The sequence below is a fragment of the Octopus sinensis genome, unplaced genomic scaffold (genome assembly GCF_006345805.1).
Source record: "Octopus sinensis unplaced genomic scaffold, ASM634580v1 Contig12743, whole genome shotgun sequence".
Taxonomy (NCBI): domain Eukaryota; kingdom Metazoa; phylum Mollusca; class Cephalopoda; order Octopoda; family Octopodidae; genus Octopus; species Octopus sinensis.
Genome location: NW_021832719.1, coordinates 50001 through 59123, shown reverse-complemented (window position 1 = coordinate 59123; position 9123 = coordinate 50001). Strand labels below are relative to the sequence as shown.

Sequence of the window (9123 nt, the reverse complement as noted above, 5' to 3'; positions counted from 1 at the left end):
GTCATTCTGATTCCAAAAAGGGGTTTAATATGTCTATGCAGAGCAAATGTAGACTAAGTCACAGGGGCCTACACAGACAGAATTTGCGAGATGAACAGAAAAAATAAAAAACACAAAAAAAACCCCACTGTTAAGTTACGCTGTTTTGTGAGTTCCTTATTTATAAAGATTCTTTGACTGGGATTCCACTGTTGTGATGGTCAAGCATTTTGGGGTTGTCTTTACAGTCTCCAACATATTGTGATCTGTAATATAAAAATAAAATATAATCTAAAGCGCAGGAGTGGCTGTGTGGTAAGTAGCTTGTTTACCAACCACATGGCTCCGGGTTCAGTCCCACTGCGTGGCATCTTGGGCAAGTGTCTTCTGCTATAGCCCCGGGCCGACCAATGCCTTGTGAGTGGATTTGGTTGACGGAAACTGAAAGAAGCCTGTCGTATATATGTATATATATAAGTGCAGGAGTGGCTGTGTGGTAAGTAGCTTGTTTACCAACCACATGGCTCCGGGTTCAGTCTCACTGTGTGGCACCTTGGGCAAGTGTCTTCTGCTATAGCCCCGGACCGACCAATGCCTTGTGAGTGGATTTGGTTGACGGAAACTGAAAGAAGCCTGTCGTATATATGTATATATATAAGTGCAGGAGTGGCTGTGTGGTAAGTAGCTTGTTTACCAACCACATGGCTCCGGGTTCAGTCCCACTGCGTGGCATCTTGGGCAAGTGTCTTCTGCTATAGCCCCGGGCCGACCAATGCCTTGTGAGTGGATTTGGTTGACGGAAACTGAAAGAAGCCTGTCGTATATATGTATATATATAAGTGCAGGAGTGGCTGTGTGGTAAGTAGCTTGTTTACCAACCACATGGCTCCGGGTTCAGTCCCACTGTGTGGCACCTTGGGCAAGTGTCTTTTACTATAGCCTTGGGCCGACCAAAGACTTGTGAGTGGATTTGGTTGACGGAAACTGAAAGAAGCCTGTCGTATATATGTGTATATATAAGTGTTTGTCCCCCTAGCATTGCTTGACAACCGATGCTGGTGTGTTTATGTCCCCGTTACTTAGCGGTTCAGCAAAAGAGACCGATAGAATAAGTACTGGGCTTACAAAAGAATAAGTCCCGGTGTCGAGTTGCTTGATTAAAGGCGGTGCTCCAGCATGGCCACAATCAAATGACTGAAACAAGTAAAAGAGTATAAAAATACTCTTGTGTTTTTCTCTGTCACAACATATGAATGAGAAAGGAAGGGGTGATGGATGAATAAGGAAGGAAGGCGTGATGGCAAAATGGCATCCCCTCCTCACCGTGGTGGGGACGCTGGCAACGGGTAGTGTCAAAGCTATGCCATCGGGAACTTCGGTTCCTGGTAGGGCCACCCGAGGCAGATTGGTCTGACACCGAGTGGTATTAGGGCCACAACCCGGCAACCGGCGGCTCCTCGGTCGTTCTGTCCCTGCGTCTGCGGACAACCTGCGGCAGACAGGAGGTCTCTACATGCAGGATTGTTGGGGACCACTTATGAAATCCACATATTCCCACGAGAGAGGGAAAAGATGAGGGAGAGACAGAAAGTGCGGTGGGGACGCTGGCAACGGGTAGTGTCAAAGCTATGCCGTCGGGAACTTCGGTTCCTGGTAGGGCCACCCAAGGTGGATTGGTCTAACATCAAGTGGTATTGGGGCCACAACCCGGCAGACGGGGCTCTGGTGAAAATCCTTGGAGTGTCTGTTTCGGCAACCGGCGGCTCCTTGGTCGTTCTGTCCCTGCGTCTGCGGACAACCTGCAGCAGACAGGATGTCTCTACATGCGGGACTGTTGGGGACCGCTTGTGAAATTCATATTCCCACGAAACTTCTTCCACTGCCATTGTTCGAGATGCCTCGAGGGTGGTGGAAGAAGCCGACTCAACCTGCCCAGGGTGAATGTTGCCACAAGTACAAGAAAGTAATCAAACAGCATTTCAACTTTGTGTGAATATGTGTGTGTGTATGTAAAAGGGAGGTATGTGAATTCGTGTGTGTGTGTGTGTGTGTGCAATGGAAGTGAGATGGTGAACAATCATGTGTGTGCATGTACAAGGGAGGTACATGAATGTTTGTACCTGTGAACCAGCATCCTTTCAGTAACAGACGATGACCGATCTCAAAAGACAACCACTAGATAACGTTGATAAGTGTATTAATTTGATGTCCCATCCATATTCTATCTGTTTGTTAATCTTTTACTTGTTTCAGTCATTTGTCTGTGGCCATGCTGGAGCACCGCCTTTAGTCGAGAAAATCGACCCCAGGACATCTTTGTAAGCCCAGTACTTATTCTATCGGTCTCTTTTGTCGAACCGCTAAGTTACGGGGACGTATACACACCAGCATCGGTTGTCAACACAGACACACAAACATATACACACAAATACATATATATATATATACATATATACGATGGGCTTCTTTCAGTTTCCGTCTACCAAATCCACTCACAAGGCTTTGGTCGTCCCCGAGGCTATAGTAGAAGACACTTACCCAAGGTGCCACGCAGTAGGACTGAACCTGGAGCCATGTGGTTGGTAAGCAAGCTACTTACCACACATCCACTCCTGCAGCTATACACACATCTACACAAACATATTGAAAATCATATGAAAATTGTAGTTGTGATCCCAGTGCCAGTGGCACGTAAAAAGCACCAGCCAATCATGGTCATTGCAAGCCTCCTCTGGCCCCTGTGCCAGTGGCACATAAAAAGCACCCACTACACCCATGGAGTGGTTGGTGTTAGGAAGGGCATCCTATATATATATAAGTTCAGCAAAAAATTTAGATTCAAATGAATATGGTACTTAATTTAGATGCACCAGAATTCTGTATGGTGTTATCCATAAAAATTTGTGGGGTGATTATAATCAAAATAAGCAACAAGAATGACTCCGGTAATTTGGTACGATCGTTTCGTACTACATTATTTCGTAGTACGAAATGATCGTACCAAATTACCGGAGTTATTCTTGTTGCTTATTTTGATTATATATATATATATATTCAACATACCATTTAATGTTTGTATATATTCAATGGTAAACCATGAATTGTGGGCTACCTGAACACACACACACACATATTTGCCTGCATGCGACCGTTCTCTTGTATACAAATACATACATACTCTCATACACAAATATACTCACATTGTCATGTACATGCAAGCACACATATATATATACCACTTTATTTCACGTTGCTCCAGTCCACTCAGCTGGCAAAAATGAGTTGTACTTGTATTTCAAAGGGTCAGCCTTGTCACTCTCTGTGTCACGCTGATTTTCCCCGAGAACTACGTTAAGGGTACACGTGTCTGTGGAATGCTCAGCCATTTGCACGTTAATTTCACGAGCAAGCTGTTCCGTTGATCGTATCAACTGGACCCTCGTCGTCGTAACCGGCGGAGTCTTTAAATATATATACACACACACACACACACAGACACACACACAACACACACACACACATATTTGCCTGCATGCGACCGTTCTCTTGTATACAAATACATACATACTCTCATACACAAATATACTCACATTGTCATGTACATGCAAGCACACATATATATATACCACTTATTTCACGTTGCTCCAGTCCACTCAGCTGGCAAAAATGAGTTGTACTTGTATTTCAAAGGGTCAGCCTTGTCACTCTCTGTGTCACGCTGATTTTCCCCGAGAACTACGTTAAGGGTACACGTGTCTGTGGAATGCTCAGCCATTTGCACGTTAATTTCACGAGCAAGCTGTTCCGTTGATCGTATCAACTGGGACCCTCGTCGTCGTAACCGGCGGAGTCTTTAAATATATATACACACACACAAACACACAGATACAGACACACACACACACACACAATATCTCATGCACCAAATGTCAATTGCTAAAAAGCATTCGTGAAGTAAAATCATGTAGCAACACCGAATGGCGGTGCCCCAGCATGGCCACAGCTCGTGAGCTGAAACTAGGTAAAATGAAAAAATAAAAAATAAAAGCAAACACACACAGACACACACACAAATACACACACACACAGACACACATAAACACACACAAATACACACACACACAGACACACACAGACACACACAAATACACACACACACAGACACACACAAACACACACAAATACACACACACATGCACATACACACACAAACACACACAAATACACAGACACACATACACACGCACACAAACACAAACACACACAGACACACACAAACACACACAAATACACACACACACACAGACACACACACACACACACAATACACACACACACAGACACACACACACACACACAATACACACACACACACACACACATAAAACGCACCTAGACACACAAACAAACCAACACACACACACAAACACTTGATAACAAGCCAAACCTCTAGTCACATGCCTGGATAGAAATAGCCACTAAATCCCTCTGGAATCACAGCCAATCATACTGTCTCAAGATAACCAAAATATATGGAAAGGAAGGAAGGAAGAAAAGTAGGTCATGTATGTATGTATGTGTGTATATATATATTTCTTTACTACCCACAAGGGGCTAAACACAGAGAGGACAAACAAGGACAGACAAAGGGGATTAAGTCGATTACATCGACCCCAGTGCGCAACTGGTACTTAATTTATCGACCCCGAAAGGATGAAAGGCAAAGTCGACCTCGGCGGCATTTGAACTCAGAACGTAACGGCAGATGAAATACGGCCACGCATTTCGCCCGGCGTGCTAACGTTTCTGCCAGCTCGCCGCCTTATGTGTGTATATATAGGTATGTGTGTGTGTATGGATGTGTCTATGTATATATATGTTTGTATGCATTATGTAAGCTCTGACTTCCTTGTTCACTTTTTCCGAGAAGTTCGGAATCGGTTTCTAACAAAGAAATATAATCTCCAACGTGGTAGAGTAGCTGTGTGGTAAGTAGCTTGCTTACCAACCACATGGTTCCGGGTTCAGTCCCACTGAAGATTTGGTAGACGGAAACTGAAAGAAGCCCGTCATATATATGTAGGAGTGGCTGTGTGGAAAGTAGCTTGCTTACCAACCACATGGTTCCGGGTTCAGTCCCACTGAAGATTTGGTAGACGGAAACTGAAAGAAGCCCGTCATATATATGTAGGAGTGGCTGTGGGAAAGTAGCTTGCTTACCAACCACATGGTTCCGGGTTCAGTCCCACTGAAGATTTGGTAGACGGAAACTGAAAGAAGCCCGTCATATATATGTAGGAGTGGCTGTGTGGAAAGTAGCTTGCTTACCAACCACATGGTTCCGGGTTCAGTCCCACTGAAGATTTGGTAGACGGAAACTGAAAGAAGCCCGTCATATATATGTAGGAGTGGCTGTGGGAAAGTAGCTTGCTTACCAACCACATGGTTCCGGGTTCAGTCCCACTGAAGATTTGGTAGACGGAAACTGAAAGAAGCCCGTCATATATATGTAGGAGTGGCTGTGTGGTAAGTAGCTTGTTTACCAACCACATGGTTCCGGGTTCAGTCCCACTGCGTGGCACCTTAGGCAAGTGTCTTCTACTATAGACTCGGGCCGACCAAAGCCTTGTGAGTGGATTTGGTAGACGGAAACTGAAAGAAGCCCGTCATATATATGTATGTATAAATGTAGGAGTGGCTGTGTGGTAAGTAGTTTGCTTATCAACCACATGGTTCCGAGTTCAGTCCCACTGCGTGGAACCTTGGGCAAGTGTCTTCTACTATAGCCTCGGGCCGACTAAAGCCTTGTGAGTGGATTTGGTAGATGGAAACTGAAAGAAGCCCATCGTATATATGTATATATGTGTATGTGTGCATATATGTTTCTGTGTCTGTTTGTCCCTCCAACATCGCTTGACAACCGATGCTGGTGTGTTTACGTCCCTGTAACTTAGCGGTTCGGCAAAAGAGACCGATAGAATAAATACTAAGCTTACAAAAAATAAGTCCTGGAGTCGATTTCGTCGACTAAAAAAAAAAAAAAATCCGGATCTTTTCGGTTTGAACGGCAGTTTTTTCTAGCGGTGTCATATGAAATTGTCATCCATAATTATGACCCTAGTATCGATCTATTGCATTTCAATCTGTTTTAGGGTTGGGGTTAGTGGTGGGGGGAAGGTATCTTTTTTTCTTTAGAAATGTAAATAAACCCAATCTGTTTCTTAAATGAGGGACATATTCATACGGCACAGAATGTTTTTTTTACCTCAATAGACGTCATTGATTGGTTGAAATTGCAGAAATTGAAGAAAAAACAACAACAAATATCTTACAAACCATAGAATTTTCTCAATAAAGCCAAGAGAAAAAGATGTTTTATAAACACATTCTACCAGAATATGGAGTTTAAAAGGGTTTAGTTACGTGGAAATTATTTTAAAAAACTGCCATTCGAACCGAAAAGATCCCCAAAAATAAATCCTTGAGTCGATTTCGTCGACTAAAAAAAACAAAAAAAAACCTAAGGCGCAGGAGTGGCTGTGTGGTAAGTAGCTTGCTAACCAACCACATGGTTCCGGGTTCAGTCCCACTGCGTGGCATCTTGGGCAAGTGTCTTCTGCTATAGCCCCGGGCCGACCAATGCCTTGTGAGTGGATTTGGTAGACGGAAACTGAAAGAAGCCTGTCGTATATATGTATATATAAGTGTGTGTGTGTATATGTTTGTGTCTGTGTTTGTCCCCCTAGCATTGCTTGACAACCGATGCTGGTGTGTTTACGTCCACTTCACTTAGCGGTTCGGCAAAAGAGACCGATAGAATAAGTACTGGGCTTACAAAGAATAAGTCCCGGGGTCGATTTGCTCGACTAAAGGCGGTGCTCCAGCATGGCCGCAGTCAAATGACTGAAACAAGTAAAAGAGTAAGGTGATGCTCCAGCATGGCCGCAGTCAAATGACTGAAACGAGTAAAAAAAAGAATAAAAGAATATAAGTGCAAGTTTTTTTTCTTTTCCGTTAGAACATGTCTGGTGATTCACCAAACACAATAACTTATTTATAAAGCAACCTCATTGAATTATTAATTAATTAATCCAAACGATGCAACAATCTTAATGATTCTTTCAAAGACCAGTTGTCATGGAGAAAATATATTGAGGACAATCAATCATGTAAGCAGTGTCATGGCTTCCTCAATCATTCTCGCTTTCTGTCTGAAAACGTCTGCTACTTCTAAAATACCCAAACACTCTCGAAATAAACGTTTAGTTTGAAGAAATAAAATTCGTTTAGGTCCAAGGCAAAACTTTCTTTCAATTTTATTTTAATACCGAGTTTTAGTAACCAGAAAATAACGATTCATTCGTCGAATTTGTTTCTTCGTCTTCTTTGATACTTAAAATAAAATGGGCGACCATTGAGCTTACAACATCAGTTTCAGTTATGTGAAATACTTTGATTTCGCTGATATATATATATATATATATATATATATATATATATATATATATATATATTATATATATATATATATATATATATATATCATTTATTTATGCAGGCCTGGTTTTTTAAATCTATCTTTTATCTTTTCTTGTTGTTTCGGTCTTTAGACTGTGGCCATGCTGAAGCACTGCCTTGAAGGGTGGTTAATATCTAGATCCGCACCCGGTGGGGAAAATGGTGACGAAAATGTGTAACAGGGTTTATAGTGGATCAAAAGATACCAGTAATTAACTTTTTTAAAGTCTAGTACTTTTTTTAAAGCCGAACCACTACGTTAGGGACACGTAAAGAAACCAAGCTCCACCATTATATATATATATATATAAAACATTATTGGTGAATTGAAGAAATGGAGCTGAATGCAGATTGAACAGAAATCGTTTTATTTCATTCTACACGTGTTTCGAAAGGCACAAATTACCAAAATCCGATTGAATAATGGGACCATATTGTGTCTTTCTCTTCAGGAAGAAAATAGGAAATCCGTTGGAAAAACAAAAACAGAACAGAGGCAGAGCAAAAACAAATCGAACTATGCTCCTAAGAGCCCATGGCGAAACTGTTTATCAGTGTATGTTGAGAACCGGTGGCTGAAGAATTTAACGGGTCAGGCATCGGTCAATCATGTGGGTGAGGGTGTGTGGGTGTTCTTTGTGACCGAGAATAAAGTTCTGACTATTTAAGGAATATTGGATGTTTTATAAGGGGCGAGAAAAAATCTACTTAGAGACGTGTGGTGTGTATACTGTTCTATATATGTGTGTGTTGGCGTAGGGGTAGAAAACATTTTTTGTGTACGTGTGTGCGTTTGATCGTTCGGCTGTCAGTGGCTACTGCCGCGAGAACCGTGGGTGGCAGAAAAAAAAATATATATATTATGTTTTATGTGTGTGTTGTTCATCTAAGCCTGCCTTGTCAAGGAAACCCCCCGCTGTGAAAAAACAAGCCCCGTTTGTCTAACAGGAGTAATTCCCCTTGCAGTGGTTAATCGTAGATATCTTAAAGGCTACTTCAGAATTTGTTACCAAGGGCTATGGGTGCCGGTATTATTTTAAAACGCTATTTAAAAGCCAGATAAGTGTAACGCCGCCAATGGGGGAATCGAAAAGCCGACTGTAAAAGCCCGTTTACCATCCGGCCTCTGGCAACAAAATATGGAAGAGTTCGGAGACACAAAGGGTGCACTGCCTTCTGCCCCTATCAAATGGGAGGGCCACCGACAAAATTGACCATTCCAGCCTGTAGCTTAAGTTCGTATCCTTCAGTCGCCATATTAGCTTACTGAGTCCCGTGATTTTTGCTACTAAGGTATCGGTTAAACTTTTGATTAATCTACTACAAGATTATTCATCTTTCTATTTCACATAATATATATATATATATATATATATATATATATACACGCTTGAGATGGTAATGTGGTGATAGTAATAGTATGAACTGTAGCTGTGATACAGGCAGAGGTGATGATGATGATGGTGGTGGAGGGGAAGACGGCGAAGTCAAAAGGTGTTGATGTTGGTGCTGCCAGAAGTCTGAATGGTGTGCGTATGGCAGTTGTGGTGATACTGGTGATGGTTGAAAGCAATCAACAAAGAGAGAGAGAGAGAGTGGTTAGACAGAAAAAAATTGTACTGATTC

General features: G+C 42.3%; 1 long non-coding RNA gene across 1 annotated transcript in view; it reads right to left on the bottom strand.

The window, feature by feature from the left end:
* Positions 1-91: 91 nt before the first annotated feature.
* LOC118761369 overlaps positions 92-9123 on the bottom strand; it is a 13454-nt gene continuing 4422 nt past the window's right edge. Inside the window, exon 2 of the long non-coding RNA XR_004997321.1 lies at positions 92-245. This is a non-coding gene — a long non-coding RNA (uncharacterized LOC118761369). The remainder of the gene's footprint in view (positions 246-9123) is intronic.